We start from the raw sequence: 24,612 nt of genomic DNA, 5'->3' as shown, positions 1-24,612 counted from the left end.
AGCAAATTTGTGAGGAGTTTATGCGACATTTTATTTAAAATACCTTGCATAATATAGAACAGTTCTCAAAAACATATATTTTACGCTACTTGTCGAGAAAATGTGCTTGAAACACAGGAAGGTGGGAGTCTTCATAAACGTCAAAATGTTTCTAAGTGTATAACGTCATGAAGTTAACGTAGAGTAGTTGGTTAGACGTTGCTTTCCTTATTTTTCATCAAGCGTGAAAGGTCGCGGGTTCAAATCCCACCCTCTCCTCTTTCTTTTCTTTTCTTTTTTTTGTTTGCTGAACAGATACCGTTGATGTTAGAATATTTAAAAAATGAATCCGATACATACTTGAGGGACGTCCCTTCTGGGCATATTTCCCCTTAGAAGTTGGAGATTTCCAGGACTTAAAGTTAAAACTTTCCTTTTTATTTATTGTTCATATGTTGTGTTAACACACACATCATGATTAATTCACAAATCACATATATGTATTCAGGATGTAAAATGTAATGTTATTTAAGTTATGTTATTGTTTGTTCTTCACTGACACCTAAAATATTGATTATTTGATTTCGATATACTAAAAAAAGATATACAGTTATGTTAAGTAGTGATGTAGTGCAGTACTGTAACGAAGGAGAGCGTTTAATGAGTTCAAATTGCTAAGATTGGTAATTTTATGTCCTTTCCTTCGTAATGACTGTTGTCAATCCCCTCACCACCATCTTACCATGCGTCTAAAACTAATAGTAAATCGCTAATTAACATAAATAAATTGTTATTGCGACGAAGGCCGATTCGATAAGAAACTACTAATAAGTATTTATATAGTGAGTGACAAACAAAAAATTCAAAACCTCATAATGATCGTTAATTGCTCACTGCTTTGTATCTAAAATGTTTGTCTTCTTTGAACAGAAAGTACGAGTATCAGATATAACAAACTTTCCGCACTAGCTTTGCAATATTCTTAACCACCATTACAGACTTAGCTCTATGTAACTTGATTCTCCGCATTCCAAGTGGCATGTGACTTCCTCCTATCATCGAAATAACTTTATCTTACTATTTCCTCTCGTGAAATACAAAGACCAATGTTAACTTCTTAGCACTTTACACCCAACGATATACTCCTGAAAAAAATCCTGCCTAGGTGGAGAATCGAACCTACGCCCTCCCTCGTAAGAATCAAGCACGCTACCTCTTCTCCAGGTAGCTCATGTTAAAATTTGCTACCAGCTTGAAGAAACCAATTCACACTTAATGTCATATCTATAATTTCCTCATGGCAATTTTCATGAGGAAACGAATTCAGATAAATTCGAGAAACGCTGAAAGGGAAAAATGATGAACATGTCTATTGGCGTTTTGTCATATTTTGTAAATTGTGTAAAAATTCCGTGTTTTGAACAGCAATCGTTTAGTTACGAAGTATTTTGTTGTTTGTTTAAAGTAGGAACAGGAGAGCGAAAAGGAGTCATTTGAACCAGACCCCGTTTGACAAGAAACTTCAGCGTGTGAAATTAAAACAATGGAAACCTTGAAAGATAATACTAATGAACTTCAAACTATGAAAAACATATTTTCGTGGTGGAAAACTCCAAGTCATTTTCAAAAATATGAACTTGATGTTTTTCTTTATTATGAAGTGGAGATATGGGATGATACGATCCCTCAGCAAGAAAATTTTAAGTAAGCTACCTCCAACTTTTTCAATGGTCATAATTACTAATTAGGGTCCGGAAGTTGATGAAAAATCAACTTTTTTTCTGACCCTTAAAAACAATGCTAAACCTGATATCATGTGCGTTTCCCTTCGGTTAGAAATACACTTACTTTATTACATTTTTTTTTTTGCATTTTTCGGCCTTTTTGGCTTTTAGTTTATTTGTCAGTATTTTTAACAGTCGTTGTTGCATTTTTACTTATTTTTGAGGTTTATTTTTCTCCTCCCCTGTTGTTTCGTGCATTTTTAATACATTTACTAGTAAAACTTACATATTTTAGATTTCTTGACATGGTTCTTTTAGCAAATTCACCATGAATCGAAAATACGGTCAATGGAAAACCATAATATTATTCTTAACTGAAATGTTTGGCAATGGATTAAAATACTTTGTGTGAAGATCTACTTTGAGGTTCTTTTTCTGGACACTATTATCGCTTTAATCTGTAGTTTTAAAGTAAAATTAGTCACAATATTAAATGCAATTACACTCTGGTATCCGCGAAGCAGAACTGTATTTTCGGATTCTGGCCGACTACAGTATCATAGAAGGCCCACTCTGAAAGGAGATGAATTGGTTGATTTGGTGTTTTAAGTCAACTTTATGCATAGTAAGGCTAATCGGGACTGGACCTACAGTTTAAAGTGGGATCCGAACCGAGTGCATAAAATAACTTGAACCGTGTGGTGTAGGGGAATCGTTTGCTTATGGAATGGAAGGTCATGGGTTCAAACCTACTTCTTTGCAAAATCTTTTTCGGGAAGTAAACGGCTTTGGACGAGAATGCTTATCTACGTTTCTTGGATATTTCCGTTGATATTTATGCGATTTATGTCCAGCATTTCCGGATGCAGAAAGTTGACATGTAAGTTCTTAATATATGTTAACTTATAACAGCTGAATGAAAGGAAAAGTATTTCCTAAAATCCTGCCAATCACTGAGAGATTAAAAACATTAGTAGAAGTAGTGTGGAAAACGACCCAAGAAACTGGTTCCCCGAGACGATGACAAGTAGATGGCAGTGCGATCGACCCAGGTGCTAATTTTGTTATGAAAGTAATGCGGCTTAGTTTTTGGAATATATTGTGTAGATGTTTTCTTTAGAAAGGCGGTAAGTGAATTGATGGAAACAGTGGAGTGATTTGCAGTCACGAAATGGCATTAATTTGTAAAGGAAAGTAAAATAAAATTAATAAATAAATAGCATACGTGACGCAAGAAGAAACATCTCAATGTGATTCCGGACGTCAGGTCTTGGACTGTGTATTAGAGTTTATTTTTCTATGTTATTAGAATATAAATAGTATCCTGAGAGATATTTCATACCGAGGCGACAAACCACAAATGTCGCTTGAAAGCGAGCAGTCTGAAATCAATGCAGCCTTTCGAACCGTAGGGACAAAAGGCTCTGACTGCACCGTTTCCTCAAGGAGATTTTACACCAAAGCGACACGCGACAAACGATACGAGGATTTCACACCAAAGCGACACGGGTCATTCGGTCCAAGGCAACTTTCATACCGAAGTGACACATGTTGCTTGGAAAGGAGTCAATCAAGAGCAACATTTCACATCGTAGCCGCATGACGGGAAGCACAGGCCAGCGTTCGGTTTGTGAAATCCTCAAGCGATAAGTGTCGCGTGCCGCTTGTCGCTTTGGTGCGCAATCTCACTAAAGCAAGACACTCATTGCATCGCGTATGCGCGAACAACAAACCACGACAACATGTTGCAAGCTATTGAGGAAATGGCCCAGTTTGAGCGACGCAGAAGCGACAAAGCTACACGTGTGGCTGGCTTATCGTGTCGCCTAGATCTGTTGTTGTAATGTGCGGTTTATCGTGTCGCCTATCTGTTGTTCGCAAGCAACGCTTGCTAATAGACTGAAGGCAACATGTCGCTTGTCACTTAGTTGGGAACTCCCCCTGTAGCGCGTCGCTTCGGTCTCAGCACCCTTCATTTAAGGAGCTTTCCGACCGAAGTAACAAGTAGCAATATGAACGTGTCGTTTGCTGTTTGGACCCTCATGTGCAATGAATACTATTTTACAGTCTGGAAGTGTGTGTCACTAGTGTGACAGTGTGAACATCCCGTGTCGCCTGTCCCATTGGTTTGAAAGTTGCCTTACACTCATGTCGATGGCACTAAGAAAGTTTTGTGGGGTTCCCCTTGTCTTTTCATGCAATCATCATTATCATAATAGTCGCGATTAGTTTAAAGCGGAAGAAAAGAGTCAGTAAATATTAAAAATACAAATGCTTCAGTGTGTATATCTTTAAAAGAAATGATGATGATAATAATAATGAACCTAATTCATACACAAAAATTTAGTTGCCAAGAACATTCCACGCGTATCTTTTCTCCCGTATTATTAACGAAAGTATGACGATAACAGGACGTGGTCAAATGTCTAGAATGTTCGTTAATATCTTCGCGACCACTGTACCAAATATCATAGCAATTATCACATTCATAGAAATGCTTCATGTAAAAGAATCAGACGTTGCAGGGAAAACTCCATTTACTTCCATTATAAGCAGTCGAACACGAAGCACCAGCGCCTCTAGCGGATCATTTTCGAGTGGAACCAGCCAGAGAGCGCAGAACCATGCCGTTTTCCACACTACGTTATTCTAGGCGCTGTAGTAGAAGCATTACTTGAGGCATGCACAGTGGCGACGATTATGGAGTGTGGAGGGGTAAATGACCCAGCACTATGCTAAACTTTATCTACCAAGGGAAAGAAACTGTCCTTGCCCTCCACCCTACCCCAGTTTGCCCCATCAGTTTTGCAACCAAATCGCCTCCGAGCATGCATCGCATAAATATTTACAGTAATATCATATAATATTATATTACGTTATTAGAACACTTCGTACTCGGTAAATGAAAAGGAAAAAATAATAAGGAAAAGGGTGGGATTTGAACCTACGATGTTTCGATCTTGACGAAAACAGTAAAAAAACGAAAGTGCTGTCATCTAACCAACTACTCCAGGAGATTGCCAACAGAAAGCTCAGTAAAGCATGTTAATCTCAGATGAAGCAACATTGTGCCGGAGTTTCGAACCATTTTTCGCCAAGAACCAAGGTAAAAAAACACTTTGCAGAATCGTTTGGTGTTGTGCAAGGTATCTTTACTAAACATTTCGCATAAAATCATCATAAATTTGCCTTCTTGCATTCAAATGTGACCGCAATTCTTTCCAGGTGGATGAGAACCTGTTCAGTGTTTCACAATGCACATACATTTTCCTATTTTCAAATTCAGAACGAGAAATCTTGAAATATTTTCAACATTCGTATTTCTACTTAACATTTTTTTGTCTACTCATATATCTTATTATTGCTTTAGGGTATCTTTACTTTATGGAATGTGAAAGAATGAAAAAAAAAATCACGAGCGTTTTCATTCAGGAAGAAGGAATGTTGCAAAGTTGGCTACTCTTAGTTGGCTCTGAAGCGCTATGCTGCCAAATTTACGAATTCCGGATTTTGAAATTTTTCAGGGCGGTCAAATAAGATGCTGCGAAGTGTACCTCACTCTCCCATTTTCCATATCACTGTTGCATACAAATCGTCAAATGCCACGTTCCTTCCTATGCTTCAATTCGCAACTGGCACCATGTTCCAAACGTAGCTACGTCTATCTTTACATTGAAGACTCTTGGTTAATGTTCAACAAATCTCGGCAATTCCTCACTAGTTTCTGAAGACGACAAAGTCCAAACTACGTATCCCGAAAGACATTTTGCAGTGGAGCGCGTGAATTACGTGTGTTGCCGATACCAAGCACAAGACGCAACTGTTCTGTGCTCACGCAGATGCCCACACACTACCTTCACTTCCTGTAACTTCCGAGCTGCAGATGGCGTGATTACAATAGTTAGAAGTGCCATCTGTCGGGAGAACAGGGAATTAAATGATAAGTCGTTATTTTTAACTCTATTCTGAGCGACAATTTCCAACACAACGAGTTGGACGTTGTAGGATTTTGCGATGTGAATTGTCTGTAGAGAAAAAGAGTTAAAAACCAGATCATGCATTTAACGGTAATATGTCGAAAAATCAATTTTTGATTCTATAGGCGAAATGTAATAAGTAAAACACTTTTCAGGGTCTGAAAAGCATAATAATTCAACATTTTATTGAAAATCATCTCTGCCTTGGTGTGTAGGGTAAATGAGTCTCAAACGAGTACTAACATTGAACGTGAATTTCTCGAAAAATCAAGTTTTATTCCTGTAGTGGAAATGTCATAATAAAATTGATTTTCAAGCTCCAAAAAGCACAATAATTTTACACTTTAAAGAAAATCATCTCTGGCTAAGTTTGTATAGAAAATGAGCTTCAAACGAGTACTAGCATTCAAACAGTACATCTCGAGAAATCAAGTATTCTTACTATAGTCCAAATGTCTGAATTAAAACGAATCTCAAGTTCTGAAAAGCATAATAATCAACATTTTAATGAAAATCATCTCTGCCATGGTCTGTAGAGAAAATGATTTTCAAACGAGTACCTTAATTGAAAGCGTATATCTAGAAAAATCAAGTATTCATCTTATAGTCCAAATGTCAGAATTAAAACGCTTCTCAGGCTGAAAATAATAATTCAACATTTTTATGAAAATCATCTTTGGCTTGTGTAACGTTCAAGTTTGCAAGGTGCTTTTTATTTTCAAAGTCATGACTGGGCTTGATTTTATATGCTTCCTCAAAGGCCGTGGTATGGTTTAAGCACCAAGGTCGAACTTACAAAATTTAATTTGGGTCGAAGTTATTGCCACGTTGTTCGCGGTAACCCCAATCAACAAATTACGCCCCTTTCGACGTTGACTAGAAACAATTTGTTCGAATCATTTTTTTTGTACCACATTTATCACTAAGCTTATATTTGTACTTCAAAATGTTAACCAACTATTCAACAAAAAAAAGGAATGTTCAAAATTTGGAAATAAGCAAAATTTGTGAAGTCTACAATTTTTGTTTTCTTACTTTAGTATCTATGCTTCAATCATTTTTTTGAGACGAAGATTAAATCCAATGGTTTCAAAATTTTAAAACACAGTCTTCATTATCATAGGCTTATAAACTACAAAAAAACATACCAAGAAATCGCGCCAATTTCACAACAATTTTGTACAAGGTACCCTACAAGATACTCATTCAAAAACCAAGTAATTTAACTATTTTGCCATATTTGACCGCAAATTGAAAAAGATCCCAGAAAGAGGGGTGATGGGAAGGTGAAACTGCTTTGTTTGATGACGTCTTCGTGATTAGTTAGGGTAACTATTTTCGACGTGTTCAAAAAAAAAAATGCTGCAAGTCTTTCCGCAAAATAACGAACACGCTAAAGTACGGCAATTATCAAACAGTGCACTGATTAAGATCATCATTTTTAAACTTTCATCCATTTGTTCAAACTACGTGACACACCTTTAATTTTTTTACGTGCTGCACTAAAGTTACGCCTTTGGTATCAATCAATTACAGTATTCAACCCTGTCGTTTCTCTAGCAATCGCATATACATATATGTAGGACGTGAAACAGAACTTGTCCGGTAACTAAAATAGTTTTTTTTTCTTTTTTTTGCACTTTGAAAGCAAACGTTACGAAAATCTGGAAGTTTCTTGTAGAGTTAAAATCGGCATTTTTTGACTCACACTCTAATCCTCTAAAACTACAATTTCACTTTCCTACCTACGTTTTATTGGTCGCAACTTATAGGTTCTGACAGGGGACGACTTCCTTTACTCTTGGGTGTACTTGCCTCGTGCCCCGAAAGAATTCTAAGTCCCGAAATCGTAAACTTAGCAACATTGCACTTCGGCTCCAGGTGAGAGTAGCCAACTTTGAGTAGGTCCTTCCACTAGACGAAAAACGCTGCGGTGATAGGTTTTCAATTTAACACTTTGCATGAACTTAGAAACTATAAACCGCTATTATAATACACAATCAAACAGAAATAATAAATTGGAAAAATAACCTTGAAGGATATTTACGATTCTGCTTGCTCGACTTGAAATTTGGGGGGTTTGAAACACTGAATAGAGTTTTTCTCCACCTGGAGAAAATCGCCATCAAGTTTGTGCAGAAAGAAGCAAATTTGTGAGGAGTTTATGCGACATTTTATTTAAAATACCTTGCATAATATAGAACAGTTCTCAAAAACATATATTTTACGCTACTTGTCGAGAAAATGTGCTTGAAACACAGGAAGGTGGGAGTCTTCATAAACGTCAACATGTTTCTAAGTGTATAACGCCATGAAGTTAACGTAGAGTAGTTGGTTAGGCGTTGCTTTCCTTATTTTTCATTAAGCGTGAAAGGTCGCGGGTTCAAATCCCACCCTCTCCTCTTTCTTTTCTTTTCTTTTTTTTTGTTTGCTGAACAGATACCGTTGATATTAGAATATTTAAAAAATGAATCCGATGCATACTTGAGGGACGTCCCTTCTGCGCATATTTCCCCTTAGAAGTTGGAGATTTCCAGGACTTAAAGTTAAAACTTTCCTTTTTATTTATTGTTCATATGTTGTGTTAACACACACATCATGATTAATTCACAAATCACATATATGTATTCAGGATGTAAAATGTAATGTTATTTAAGTTATGTTATTGTTTGTTCTTCACTGACACCTAAAATATTGATTATTTGATTTCGATATACTAAAAAAAGATATACAGTTATGTTAAGTAGTGATGTAGTGCAGTACTGTAACGAAGGAGAGCGTTTAATGAGTTCAAATTGCTAAGATTGGTAATTTTATGTCCTTTCCTTCGTAATGACTGTTGTCAATCCCCTCACCACCATCTTACCATGCGTCTAAAACTAATAGTAAATCGCTAATTAACATAAATAAATTGTTATTGCGACGAAGGCCGATTCGATAAGAAACTACTAATAAGAATTTATCTAGTGAGTGACAAACAAAAAATTAAAAACCTCATAATGATCGTTAATTGCTCACTGCTTTGTATCTAAAATGTTTGTCTTCTTTGAACAGAAAGTACGAGTATCAGATATAACAAACTTTCCGCACTAGATTTGCAATATTCTTAACCACCATTACAGACTTAGCTCTATGTAACTTGATTCTCCGCATTCCAAGTGGCATGTGACTTCCTCCTATCATCGAAATAACTTTATCTTACTATTTCCTCTCGTGAAATACAGAGACCAATGTTAACTTCTTAGCACTTTACACCCAACGATATCCTCCTGAAAAAAATCCTGCCTAGGTGGAGAATCGAACCTACGCACTCCCTCGTAAGAATCAAGCACGCTACCTCTTCTCCGGGTAGCTCATGTTAAAATTTGCTACCAGTTTGAAGAAACCAATTCACACTTAATGTCATATCTATAATTTCCTCATGGCAATTTTCATGAGGAAACGAATTCAGATAAAGTCGAGAAACGCTGAAAGGGAAAAATGATGAAGATGTCTATTGGCGTTTTGTCATATTTTGTAAATTGTGTAAAAATTCCGTGTTTTGAACAGCAATCGTTTAGTTACGAAGTATTTTGTTGTTTGTTTAAAGTAGGAACAGGAGAGCGAAAAGGAGTCATTTGAACCAGACCCCGTTTGACAAGAAACTTCAGCTTTTTTCCAAAGACTGTATGAAAAGAGAGAGGAACGTATGAAATATAAAATATGTGTGAAATTAAAACAATGGAAACCTTGAAAGATAATACTAACGAACTTCAAACTATGAAAAACATATTTTCGTGGTGGAAAACTCCAAGTCATTTTCAAAAATATGAACTTGATGTTTTTCTTTATTATGAAGTGGAGATGTGGGACGATACGATCCCTCAGCAAGAAAATTTTAAGTAAGCTACCTCCAACTTTTTCAATGGTCATAATTACTAATTAGGGTCCGGAAGTTGATGAAAAATCAACTTTTTTTCTGACCCTTAAAAACAATGCTAAACCTGATATCATGTCCGTTTCCCTTCGGTTAGAGCCGAAACCATAACAAGATTTCGTTAAGTAAATCATTACCAAAGTTCTCCGTAACATTAAGATAATATTGGGTAACCCCAATCAAGCAACAAATTACGCACCTTTCGACGTTGACTTGAAACAATTTATTCGATTTTTTTTTTTTGTACCACATTTATCACTATGCTTATATTTGTACTTCAAAAATGTTAAGCAACTATTCAACAAAAAAAGTGAATGTTCAAAATTTGCAAATAAGCAAAAGTTGTGAAGTCTACAATTTTTGTTATCTTACTTTAGTATCTATGCTTCAATCATTTTTTTGAGACGAAGATTAAATCCAATGATTTCAAAATTTTAAAAGACAGTCTTCATTATCATAGGCGTATAAACTACAAAAAACCATAAGAAGAAATCGCGACAATTTCACAACAATTTTGTACAAGGTACCCTACTAGATGCTCATTCAAAAACCAAGTAATTTAACTACTTTGCCATATTTGCCCGCAAATTGAAGGAATTCCGAAAAGAGGGGGGAAGGTGGAACTGCGTTGATTAATGACGTCTTCGTGATTAGTTAAGGTAACTATTTTCGACGTGTTCAAAAAAAAATGCTGCAAGTCTTTCCGCAAAATAACGAAAATGCTAAAGTACGGCAATTATCAAACAGTTTTGTATGCACTGATTAAGATAACCATTTTTGAATTTCATCCATTTTTTCAAACTGTATTAGGTTCCTTACAAACACGTTACACACAGTTAATTTTTTTTACGTGCTGCACTAAAGTTCCGCCTTTGGTATCAATCAATTACAGTATTCAACCCTGTCGTTTCTCTAGCAATCGCATATACATTTGTGTAGGACGTAAAACAGAACTTGTCCGGTAAAAAAATAGTTCTTTTTTAATTTTTTTTTGCACTTTGAAAGTAAATGTTACGAAAATCGGGAAGTTTCTTGTAGAGTTAAAATCGGCATTTTTTGACTCACACTCTAATCCACTAAAACTACAATTTCACTTTCCTACCTTCGTTTTATGCGTCGCAACTTATAGGTTCTGACAGGGGACGACTTCCTTCACTCTTGGGTGTACTTGCCTTGTGGTAAGAAAACCGAAGTACCTCACTCTCCCATTTTCCATATCACTGTTGCATACAAATCGTCAAATGCCACGTTCCTTCCTATGCTTTAATTCGCAACTGGCACCATGTTCCAAACGTAGCTACGTCTATCTTTACATTGAATACTCTTGGATAATGTTCAACAAAACTCGGCAATTCCTCACTAGTTTCTGAAGACGACAAAGTCCAAACTACGTATCCCGAGAGACATTTTGCAGTGGAGCGCTTGATTTACGTGTATTGCCGATACCAAGCTCAAGACGCAACTGTTCTGTGCTCACGCAGATGCCCACACACTACCTTCACTTCCTGTAAATTCCGAGCTGCAGATGGCGTGATTACAACGAAATTTTTCGAAAATAGTGAGAAGTGCCATCTGTCGGGAGATCGGGGAATTAAATGATAAGTCGTTATTTTTATCTCTATTCTGAGCGGAGCAATTTCCAACACAACGAGTTGGCCGTTGTAGGATTTTGCGATGTGAATTGTCTGTAGAGAAAAAGAGTTAAAAACCAGATCATGCATTTAACGTTAATATGTCGAAAAACCAATTTTTGATAATAATTCAACATTTTAAAGAAAGTCATCTCTGGGTTGGTCCGTGGAGAATATGAGTTTCAAACGAGTACTAGCATTGAACGGGATTTTCTCAAAAAATCAAGTTTTGATCCTATAGTCGTTATGTCAGAATTGAAACGTTTTTCTGGCTCTGAAAAGCTTAATAATTTAACCGTTTAATGAAAATCATCTCTGGCTTGGTCTGTAGGGAAAATGAGTTTCAACGAGTTCCTTCGTTGAAAGCGTATATCTCGAATAATCAAGTATTCATCTTATAGTCCAAATGTCAGAATTAAAACGTTTTTAAGGCTCTGAAAAGCTTAATAATTTAACATTTTAATGAAAAGCATCTCTGGCTTGGTCTGTAGGGAAAATTAGTCTCAAACGAGTACTAACATTGAACGTGATATTCTCGAAAAATCAAGTTTTATTCCTGTAGTGGAAATGTCATAATAAAATGGATTTTCAAGCTCCGAAAAGCACAATAATTCAACACTTTAAAGAAAATCATCTCTGGCTAGGTCTGTATAGAAAATGAGTTTCAAACAAGTACTAGCATTGAAAGAGTATATCTGGAAAAATCAAGTATTCATACTATAGTCCAAATGTCTGAATTAAAACGAATCTCAGGCTCTGAAAACATAATAATTCAACATTTTAAAGAAAATCATCTCTTTCTTGGTCTGTATAGAAAATGAGTCTGAAGTGAGAATTAGCATTGAACTCGAATTTCTCGAAAATTCTAGTTTTCATCCTATAGTCAAAATGTCATAATTAGAACGCTTTTCAGGCTCTCAAAAGCTTAATAATTCAACATTTTAAAGAAAATCATCTCTGGCTAGGTCTGTATAGAAAATGAGTTTCAAACGAGTACTAGCATTCAAACCGTATATCTCGAGAAATCAAGTATTCATACTATAGTTCAAATGTCTGAATTAAAACGAATCTCAAGCTCTGGAAAGCATAATAATTCAACATTTTAATGAAAATCATCTCTGCCTTGGTCTGTAGAGAAAATGAGTTTCAAACAAGTACCTTAATTGAAAGCGTATATCTAGAAAAATCAAGTATTCATCTTATAGTCCAATTGTCAGAATTAAAACGCTTTTCAGGCTCAAACATAATAATTCAACATTTTTATGAAAATCATCTTTGGCTTGTGTAACGTTCAAGTTTGCAAGGTGCTTTTTATTTTCAAAGATGTGACTGGGCTTGATTTTATATGCTTCCTCAAAGGCTTTAAGCACCTTGGTCGAACTTACAAAATTTAATTGGGGTGGAAGTTATTGCCACGTTGTTCGCGGTAACCCCAATCAAGCAACAAATTACGCCCCTTTCGACGTTGACTAGAAGCAATTTTAAAACACAGTCTTCATTATCATAGGCTTATAAACTCCAAAAAACCATACCAAGAAATCGCGTCAATTTCACAACAATTTTGTACAAGGTACCCTACAAGATACTCATTCCAAAACCATGTAATTTAACTATTTTGCCATATTTGCCCGCAAATTGAAAAAGATCCCAGAAAGAGGGGAGGTGGGAAGGTGAAACTGCTTCGTTTGATGACGTCTTCGTGATTAGTTAGGGTAACTATTTTCGACGTGTTCAAAAAAAAAAATGCTGCAAGTCTTTCCGCAAAATAACGAACACGCTAAAGTACGGCAATTATCAAACAGTGCACTGATTAAGATCATCATTTTTAAACTTTCATCCATTTGTTCAAACTGTATTAGGTTCCTGACAAACACGTGACACACCTTTAATTTTTGTACGTGCTGCACTAAAGTTACGCCTTTGGTATCAATCAATTACAGTATTCAACCCTGTCGTTTCTCTAGCAATCGCATATACATATATGTAGGACGTAAAACAGAACTTGTCCGGTAACTAAAATAGTTTTTTTTTCTTTTTTTTTGCACTTTGAAAGCAAACGTTACGAAAATCTGGAAGTTTCTTGTAGAGTTAAAATCGGCATTTTTTGACTCACACTCTAATCCACTAAAACTACAATTTCACTTTCCTACCTACGTTTTATTGGTCGCAACTTATAGGTTCTGACAGGGGACGACTTCCTTTACTCTTGGGTGTACTTGCCTCGTGCCCCGAAAGAATTCTAAGTCCCGAAATCGTAAACTTAGCAACATTGCACTTCGGCTCCAGGCGAGAGTACCCAACTTTGAGTAGGTCCTTCCACTAGACGAAAAACGCTGCGGTGATAGGTTTTCAATTTAACACTTTGCATGAACTTAGAAACTATAAACCGCTATTATAATACACAATCAAACAGAAATAATAAATTGGAAAAATAACCTTGAAGGATATTTACGATTCTGCTTGCTCGACTTGAAATTTGGGGTGTTTGAAACACTGAATAGAGTTTTTCTCCACCTGGAGAAAATCGCCATCAAGTTTGTGCAGAAAGAAGCAAATTTGTGAGGAGTTTATGCGACATTTTATTTAAAATACCTTGCATAATATAGAACAGTTCTCAAAAACATATATTTTACGCTACTTGTCGAGAAAATGTGCTTGAAACACAGGAAGGTGGGAGTCTTCATAAACGTCAACATGTTACTAAGTGTATAACGTCATGAAGTTAACGTAGAGTAGTTGGTTAGGCGTTGCTTTCCTTATTTTTCATGAAGCGTGAAAGGTCGCGGGTTCAAATCCCACCCTCTCCTCTTTCTTTTATTTTCTTTTTTTTTGTTTGCTGAACAGATACCGTTGATATTAGAATATTTAAAAAATGAATCCGATTCATACTTGAGGGACGTCCCTTCTGCGCATATTTCCCCTTAGAAGTTGGAGATTTCCAGGACTTAAAGTTAAAACTTTCCTTTTTATTTATTGTTCATATGTTGTGTTAACACACACATCATGATTAATTCACAAATCACATATATGTATTCAGGATGTAAAATGTAATGTTATTTAAGTTATGTTATTGTTTGTTCTTCACTGACACCTAAAATATTGATTATTTGATTTCGATATACTAAAAAAAGATATACAGTTATGTTAAGTAGTGATGTAGTGCAGTACTGTAACGAAGGAGAGCGTTTAATGAGTTCAAATTGCTAAGATTGGTAATTTTATGACCTTTCCTTCGTAATGACTGTTGTCAATCCCCTCACCACCATCTTACCATGCGTCTAAAACTAATAGTAAATCGCTAATTAACATAAATAAATTGTTATTGCGACGAAGGCCGATTCGATAAGAAACTACTAATAAGTATTTATATAGTGAGTGACAAACAAAAAATTCAAAACCTCATAATGATCGTTAATTGCTCACTGCTTTGTATCTAAAATGTTTGTCTTCTTTGAACAGAAAGTACGAGTATCAGATATAACAAACTTTCCGCACTAGATTTGCCATATTCTTAACCACCATTACAGACTTAGCTCTATGTAACTTGATTCTCCGCATTACAAATGGCATGTGACTTCCTCCTATCATCGAAATAACTTTATCTTACTATTTCCTCTCGTGAAATACAGAGACCAATGTTAACTTCTTAGCACTTTACACCCAACGATATACTCCTGAAAAAAATCCTGCTTATGTGGAGAATCGAACCTACGCCCTCCCTCGTAAGAATCAAGCACGCTACCTCTAGTCCAGGTAGCTCATGTTAAAATTTGCTACCAGTTTGAAGAAACCAATTCACACTTAATGTCATATCTATAATTTCCTCATGGCAATTTTCATGAGGAAACGAATTCAGATAAAATCGAGAAACGCTGAAAGGGAAAAATGATGAACATGTCTATTGGCGTTTTGTCATATTTTGTAAATTGTGTAAAAATTCCGTGTTTTGAACAGCAATCGTTTAGTTACGAAGTATTTTGTTGTTTGTTTAAAGTAGGAACAGGAGAGCGAAAAGGAGTCATTTGAACCAGACCCCGTTTGACAAGAAACTTCAGCTTTTTTCCAAAGACTGTATGAAAAGAGAGAGGAACGTATGAAATATAAAATATGTGTGAAATTAAAACAATGGAAACCTTGAAAGATAATACTAACGAACTTCAAACTATGAAAAACATATTTTCGTGGTGGAAAACTCCAAGTCATTTTCAAAAATATGAACTTGATGTTTTTCTTTATTATGAAGTGGAGATGTGGGACGATACGATCCCTCAGCAAGAAAATTTTAAGTAAGCTACCTCCAACTTTTTCAATGGTCATAATTACTAATTAGGGTCCGGAAGTTGATGAAAAATCAACTTTTTTTCTGACCCTTAAAAACAATGCTAAACCTGATATCATGTCCGTTTCCCTTCGGTTAGAGCCGAAACCATAACAAGATTTCGTTAAGTAAATCATTACCAAAGTTCTCCGTAACATTAAGATAATATTGGGTAACCCCAATCAAGCAACAAATTACGCACCTTTCGACGTTGACTTGAAACAATTTATTCGAATTTTTTTTTTGTACCACATTTATCACTATGCTTATATTTGTACTTCAAAAATGTTAAGCAACTATTCAACAAAAAAAGGGAATGTTCAAAATTTGCAAATAAGCAAAATTTGTGAAGTCTACAATTTTTGTTATCTTACTTTAGTATCTATGCTTCAATCATTTTTTTGAGACGAAGATTAAATCCAATGATTTCAAAATTTAAAAAGACAGTCTTCATTATCATAGGCGTATAAACTACAAAAAACCATAAGAAGAAATCGCGACAATTTCACAACAATTTTGTACAAGGTACCCTACTAGATGCTCATTCAAAAACCAAGTAATTTAACTACTTTGCCATATTTGCCCGCAAATTGAAGGAATTCCAAAAAGAGGGGGGAAGGTGGAACTGCGTTGATTAATGACGTCTTCGTGATTAGTTAAGGTAACTGTTTTCGACGTGTTCAAAAAAAAATGCTGCAAGTCTTTCCGCAAAATAACGAAAATGCTAAAGTACGGCAATTATCAAACAGTTTTGTATGCACTGATTAAGATAACCATTTTTGAATTTCATCCATTTTTTCAAACTGTATTAGGTTCCTTACAAACACGTTACACACCGTTAATTTTTTTTACGTGCTGCACTAAAGTTCCGCCTTTGGTATCAATCAATTACAGTATTCAACCCTGTCGTTTCTCTAGCAATCGCATATACATTTGTGTAGGACTTAAAACAGAACTTGTCCGGTAAAAAAATAGTTCTTTTTTAATTTTTTTTGCACTTTGAAAGTAAATGTTACGAAAATCGGGAAGTTTCTTGTAGAGTTAAAATCGGCATTTTTTGACTCACACTCTAATCCACTAAAACTACAATTTCACTTTCCTACCTTCGTTTTATGCGTCGCAACTTATAGGTTCTGACAGGGGACGACTTCCTTCACTCTTGGGTGTACTTGCCTTGTGGTAAGAAAACCGAAGTACCTCACTCTCCCATTTTCCATATCACTGTTGCATACAAATCGTCAAATGCCATGTTCCTTCCTATGCTTCAATTCGCAACTGGCACCATGTTCCAAACGTAGCTACGTCTATCTTTACATTGAATACTCTTGGATAATGTTCAACAAAACTCGGCAATTCTTCACTAGTTTCTGAAGACGACAAAGTCCAAACTAAGTATCCCGAGAGCCATTTTGCAGTGGAGCGCTTGAATTACGTGTATTGCCGATACCAAGCACAAGACGCAACTGTTCTGTGCTCACGCAGATGCCCACACACTACCTTCACTTCCTGTAAATTCCGAGCTGCAGATGGCGTGATTACAACGAAATTTTTCGAAAATAGTGAGAAGTGCCATCTGTCGGGAGATCAGGGAATTAAATGATAAGTCGTTATTTTTATCTCTATTCTGAGCGGAGCAATTTCCAACACAACGAGTTGGCCGTTGTAGGATTTTGCGATGTGAATTGTCTGTAGAGAAAAAGAGTTAAAAACCAGATCATGCATTTAACGTTAATATGTCGAAAAACCAATTTTTGATAATAATTCAACATTTTAAAGAAAGTCATCTCTGGGTTGGTCCGTGGAGAATATGAGTTTCAAACGAGTACTAGCATTGAACGGGATTTTCACAAAAAATCAAGTTTTGATCCTATAGTCGTTATGTCAGAATTAAAACGTTTTTCTGGCTCTGAAAAGCTTAATAATTTAACCGTTTAATGAAAATCATCTCTGGCTTGGTCTGTAGGGAAAATGAGTTTCAACGAGTTCCTTCGTTGAAAGCGTATATCTCGAATAATCAAGTATTCATCTTATAGTCCAAATGTCAGAATTAAAACGTTTTTAAGGCTCTGAAAAGCTTAATAATTTAACATTTTAATGAAAATCATCTCTGGCTTGGTCTGTAGGGAAAATGAGTCTCAAACGAGTACTAACATTGAACGTGATATTCTCGAAAAATCAAGTTTTATTCCTGTAGTGGAAATGTCATAATAAAATGGATTTTCAAGCTCCGAAAAGCACAATAATTCAACACTTTAAAGAAAATCATCTCTGGCTAGGTCTGTATAGAAAATGAGTTTCAAACAAGTACTAGCATTGAAAGAGTATATCTGGAAAAATCAAGTATTCATACTATAGTCCAAATGTCTGAATTAAAACGAATCTCAGGCTCTGGAAACATAATAATTCAACATTTTAAAGAAAATCATCTCTGGCTTGGTCTGCATAGAAAATGAGTCTGAAGTGAGAATTAGCATTGAACTCGAATTTCTCGAAAAATCTAGTTTTCATCCTATAGTCAAAATGTCATAATTAGAACGCTTTTCAGGCTCTCAAAAGCTTAATAATTCAACATTTTAAAGAAAATCATCTCTGGCTAGGTCTGTATAGAAAATGAGTTTCAAACGAGTACTAGCATTCAAACCGTATATCTCGAGAAATCAAGTATTCATACTATAGTTCAAATGTCTGAATTAAAACGAATCTCAAGCTCTGAAAAGCATAATAATTCAACATTTTAATGAAAATCATCTCTGCCTTGGTCTGTAGAGAAAATGAGTTTCAAACAAGTACCTTAATTGAAAGCGTATATCTAGAAAAATCAAGTATTCATCTTATAGTCCAATTGTCAGAATTAAAACGCTTTTCAGGCTCAAACATAATAATTCAACATTTTTATGAAAATCATCTTTGGCTTGTGTAACGTTCAAGTTTGCAAGGTGCTTTTTATTTTCAAAGATGTGACTGGGCTTGATTTTATATGCTTCCTCAAAGGCTTTAAGCACCTTGGTCGAACTTACAAAATTTAATTGGGGTGGAAGTTATTGCCACGTTGTTCGCGGTAACCCCAATCAAGCAACAAATTACGCCCCTTTCGACGTTGACTAGAAGCAATTTTAAAACACAGTCTTCATTATCATAGGCTTATAAACTACAAAAAACCATACCAAGAAATCGCGTCAATTTCACAACAATTTTGTACAAGGTACCCTACAAGATACTCATTCCAAAACCATGTAATTTAACTATTTTGCCATATTTGCCCGCAAATTGAAAAAGATCCCAGAAAGAGGGGAGGTGGGAAGGTGAAACTGCTTCGTTTGATGACGTCTTCGTGATTAGTTAAAATAACTATTTTCGACGTGTTCAAAAAAAAAATGCTGCAAGTCTTTCCGCAAAATAACGAACACGCTAAAGTACGGCAATTATCAAACAGTGCACTGATTAAGATCATCATTTTTAAACTTTCATCCATTTGTTCACACTGTATTAGGTTCCTGACAAACACGTGACACACCTTTAATTTTTTTACGTGCTGCACTAAAGTTACGCCTTTGGTATCAATCAATTACAGTATTCAACCCTGTCGTTTCTCGAGCAATCGCATATACATATATGTAGGACGTAAAACAGAACTTGTCCGGTAACTAAAATAGTTTTTTTTCCTTTTTTTTTGCACTTTGAAAGCAAACGTTACGAAAATCTGGAAGTTTCTTGTAGAGTTAAAATCGGCATTTTTTGACTCACACTCTAATCCACTAAAACTATAATTTCACTTTCCTACCTACGTTTTATTGGTCGCAACTTATAGGTTCTGACAGGGGACGACTTCCTTTACTCTTGGGTGTACTTGCCTCGTGCCCCGAAAGAATTCTAAGTCCCGAAATCGTAAACTTAGCAACATTGCACTTCGGCTCCAGGTGAGAGTAGCCAACTTTGAGTAGGTCCTTCCACTAGACGAAAAACGCTGCGGTGATAGGTTTTCAATTTAACACTTTGCATGAACTTAGAAACTATAAACCGCTATTATAATACACAATCAAACAGAAATAATAAATTGGAAAAATAACCTTGAAGGATATTTACGATTCTGCTTGCTCGACTTGAAATTTGGGGGGTTTGAAACACTGAATAGAGTTTTTCTCCACCTGGAGAAAATCGCCATCAAGTTTGTGCAGAAAGAAGCAAATTTGTGAGGAGTTTATGCGACATTTTATTTAAAATACCTTGCATAATATAGAACAGTTCTCAAAAACATATATTTTACGCTACTTGTCGAGAAAATGTGCTTGAAACACAGGAAGGTGGGAGTCTTCATAAACGTCAACATGTTTCTAAGTGTATAACGTCATGAAGTTAACGTAGAGTAGTTGGTTAGGCGTTGCTTTCCTTATTTTTCATTAAGCGTGAAAGGTCGCGGGTTCAAATCCCACCCTCTCCTCTTTCTTTTCTTTTCTTTTTTTTGTTTGCTGAACAGATACCGTTGATATTAGAATATTTAAAAAATGAATCCGATTCATACTTGAGGGACGTCCCTTCTGCGCATATTTCCCCTTAGAAGTTGGAGATTTCCAGGACTTAAGTTAAAACTTTCCTTTTTATTTATTGTTCATAGGTTGTGTTAACACACACATCATGATTAATTCACAAATCACATATATGTATTCAGGATGTAAAATGTAATGTTATTTAAGTTATGTTATTGTTTGTTCTTCACTGACACCTAAAATATTGATTATTTGATTTCGATATACTAAAAAAAGATATACAGTTATGTTAAGTAGTGATGTAGTGCAGTACTGTAACGAAGGAGAGCGTTTAATGAGTTCAAATTGCTAAGATTGGTAATTTTATGACCTTTCCTTCGTAATGACTGTTGTCAATCCCCTCACCACCATCTTACCATGCGTCTAAAACTAATAGTAAATCGCTAATTAACATAAATAAATTGTTATTGCGACGAAGGCCGATTCGATAAGAAACTACTAATAAGTATTTATATAGTGAGTGACAAACAAAAAATTCAAAACCTCATAATGATCGTTAATTGCTCACTGCTTTGTATCTAAAATGTTTGTCTTCTTTGAACAGAAAGTACGAGTATCAGATATAACAAACTTTCCGCACTAGCTTTGCAATATTCTTAACCACCATTACAGACTTAGCTCTATGTAACTTGATTCTCCGCATTACAAATGGCATGTGACTTCCTCCTATCATCGAAATAACTTTATCTTACTATTTCCTCTCGTGAAATACAGAGACCAATGTTAACTTCTTAGCACTTTACACCCAACGATATACTCCTGAAAAAAATCCTGCTTATGTGGAGAATCGAACCTACGCCCTCCCTCGTAAGAATCAAGCACGCTACCTCTAGTCCAGGTAGCTCATGTTAAAATTTGCTACCAGTTTGAAGAAACCAATTCACACTTAATGTCATATCTATAATTTCCTCATGGCAATTTTCATGAGGAAACGAATTCAGATAAAATCGAGAAACGCTGAAAGGGAAAAATGATGAACATGTCTATTGGCGTTTTGTCATATTTTGTAAATTGTGTAAAAATTCCGTGTTTTGAACAGCAATCGTTTAGTTACGAAGTATTTTGTTGTTTGTTTAAAGTAGGAACAGGAGAGCGAAAAGGAGTCATTTGAACCAGACCCCGTTTGACAAGAAACTTCAGCTTTTTTCCAAAGACTGTATGAAAAGAGAGAGGAACGTATGAAATATAAAATATGTGTGAAATTAAAACAATGGAAACCTTGAAAGATAATACTAACGAACTTCAAACTATGAAAAACATATTTTCGTGGTGGAAAACTCCAAGTCATTTTCAAAAATATGAACTTGATGGTTTTCTTTATTATGAAGTGGAGATGTGGGACGATACGATCCCTCAGCAAGAAAATTTTAAGTAAGCTACCTCCAACTTTTTCAATGGTCATAATTACTAATTAGGGTCCGGAAGTTGATGAAAAATCAACTTTTTTTCTGACCCTTAAAAACAATGCTAAACCTGATATCATGTCCGTTTCCCTTCGGTTAGAGCCGAAACCATAACAAGATTTCGTTAAGTAAATCATTACCAAAGTTCTCCGTAACATTAAGATAATATTGGGTAACCCCAATCAAGCAACAAATTACGCACCTTTCGACGTTGACTTGAAACAATTTATTCGAATTTTTTTTTTGTACCACATTTATCACTATGCTTATATTTGTACTTCAAAAATGTTAAGCAACTATTCAACAAAAAAAGGGAATGTTCAAAATTTGCAAATAAGCAAAATTTGTGAAGTCTACAATTTTTGTTATCTTACTTTAGTATCTATGCTTCAATCATTTTTTTGAGACGAAGATTAAATCCAATGATTTCAAAATTTAAAAAGACAGTCTTCATTATCATAGGCGTATAAACTACAAAAAACCATAAGAAGAAATCGCGACAATTTCACAACAATTTTGTACAAGGTACCCTACTAGATGCTCATTCAAAAACCAAGTAATTTAACTACTTTGCCATATTTGCCCGCAAATTGAAGGAATTCCAAAAAGAGGGGGGAAGGTGGAACTGCGTTGATTAATGACGTCTTCGTGATTAGTTAAGGTAACTATTTTCGACGTGTTCAAAAAAAAATGCTGCAAGTCTTTCCGCAAAATAACGAAAATGCTAAAGTACGGCAATTATCAAACAGTTTTGTATGCACTGATTAAGATAAACATTTTTGAATTTCATCCATTTTTTCAAACTGTATTAGGTTCCTTACAAACACGTTACACACCGTTAATTTTTTTTACGTGCTGCACTAAAGTTCCGCCTTTGGTATCAATCAATTACAGTATTCAACCCTGTCGTTTCTCTAGCAATCGCATATACATTTGTGTAGGACTTAAAACAGAACTTGTCCGGTAAAAAAATAGTTCTTTTTTAATTTTTTTTTGCACTTTGAAAGTAAATGTTACGAAAATCGGGAAGTTTCTTGTAGAGTTAAAATCGGCATTTTTTGACTCACACTCTAATCCACTAAAACTACAATTTCACTTTCCTACCTTCGTTTTATGCGTCGCAACTTATAGGTTCTGACAGGGGACGACTTCCTTCACTCTTGGGTGTACTTGCCTTGTGGTAAGAAAACCGAAGTACCTCACTCTCCCATTTTCCATATCACTGTTGCATACAAATCGTCAAATGCCATGTTCCTTCCTATGCTTCAATTCGCAACTGGCACCATGTTCCAAACGTAGCTACGTCTATCTTTACATTGAATACTCTTGGATAATGTTCAACAAAACTCGGCAATTCTTCACTAGTTTCTGAAGACGACAAAGTCCAAACTAAGTATCCCGAGAGCCATTTTGCAGTGGAGCGCTTGAATTATGTGTATTGCCGATACCAAGCACAAGACGCAACTGTTCTGTGCTCACGCAGATGCCCACACACTACCTTCACTTCCTGTAAATTCCGAGCTGCAGATGGCGTGATTACAACGAAATTTTTCGAAAATAGTGAGAAGTGCCATCTGTCGGGAGATCAGGGAATTAAATGATAAGTCGTTATTTTTATCTCTATTCTGAGCGGAGCAATTTCCAACACAACGAGTTGGCCGTTGTAGGATTTTGCGATGTGAATTGTCTGTAGAGAAAAAGAGTTAAAAACCAGATCATGCATTTAACGTTAATATGTCGAAAAACCAATTTTTGATAATAATTCAACATTTTAAAGAAAGTCATCTCTGGGTTGGTCCGTGGAGAATATGAGTTTCAAACGAGTACTAGCATTGAACGGGATTTTCACAAAAAATCAAGTTTTGATCCTATAGTCGTTATGTCAGAATTAAAACGTTTTTCTGGCTCTGAAAAGCTTAATAATTTAACCGTTTAATGAAAATCATCTCTGGCTTGGTCTGTAGGGAAAATGAGTTTCAACGAGTTCCTTCGTTGAAAGCGTATATCTCGAATAATCAAGTATTCATCTTATAGTCCAAATGTCAGAATTAAAACGTTTTTAAGGCTCTGAAAAGCTTAATAATTTAACATTTTAATGAAAATCATCTCTGGCTTGGTCTGTAGGGAAAATGAGTCTCAAACGAGTACTAACATTGAACGTGATATTCTCGAAAAATCAAGTTTTATTCCTGTAGTGGAAATGTCATAATAAAATGGATTTTCAAGCTCCGAAAAGCACAATAATTCAACACTTTAAAGAAAATCATCTCTGGCTAGGTCTGTATAGAAAATGAGTTTCAAACAAGTACTAGCATTGAAAGAGTATATCTGGAAAAATCAAGTATTCATACTATAGTCCAAATGTCTGAATTAAAACGAATCTCAGGCTCTGAAAACATAATAATTCAACATTTTAAAGAAAATCATCTCTGGCTTGGTCTGCATAGAAAATGAGTCTGAAGTGAGAATTAGCATTGAACTCGAATTTCTCGAAAAATCTAGTTTTCATCCTATAGTCAAAATGTCATAATTAGAACGCTTTTCAGGTTCTCAAAAGCTTAATAATTCAACATTTTAAAGAAAATCATCTCTGGCTAGGTCTGTATAGAAAATGAGTTTCAAACGAGTACTAGCATTCAAACCGTATATCTCGAGAAATCAAGTATTCATACTATAGTTCAAATGTCTGAATTAAAACGAATCTCAAGCTCTGAAAAGCATAATAATTCAACATTTTAATGAAAATCATCTCTGCCTTGGTCTGTAGAGAAAATGAGTTTCAAACAAGTACCTTAATTGAAAGCGTATATCTAGAAAAATCAAGTATTCATCTTATAGTCCAATTGTCAGAATTAAAACGCTTTTCAGGCTCAAACATAATAATTCAACATTTTTATGAAAATCATCTTTGGCTTGTGTAACGTTCAAGTTTGCAAGGTGCTTTTTATTTTCAAAGATGTGACTGGGCTTGATTTTATATGCTTCCTCAAAGGCTTTAAGCACCTTGGTCGAACTTACAAAATTTAATTGGGGTGGAAGTTATTGCCACGTTGTTCGCGGTAACCCCAATCAAGCAACAAATTACGCCCCTTTCGACGTTGACTAGAAGCAATTTTAAAA

This window comes from Lepisma saccharinum, chromosome 12 (genome assembly GCF_977018435.1).
Source record: "Lepisma saccharinum chromosome 12, izLepSacc3.1, whole genome shotgun sequence".
NCBI lineage: Eukaryota > Metazoa > Arthropoda > Insecta > Zygentoma > Lepismatidae > Lepisma > Lepisma saccharinum.
The sequence above is the reverse complement of the archived record's forward strand: the minus strand, read 5'-3'. Positions refer to the sequence as shown.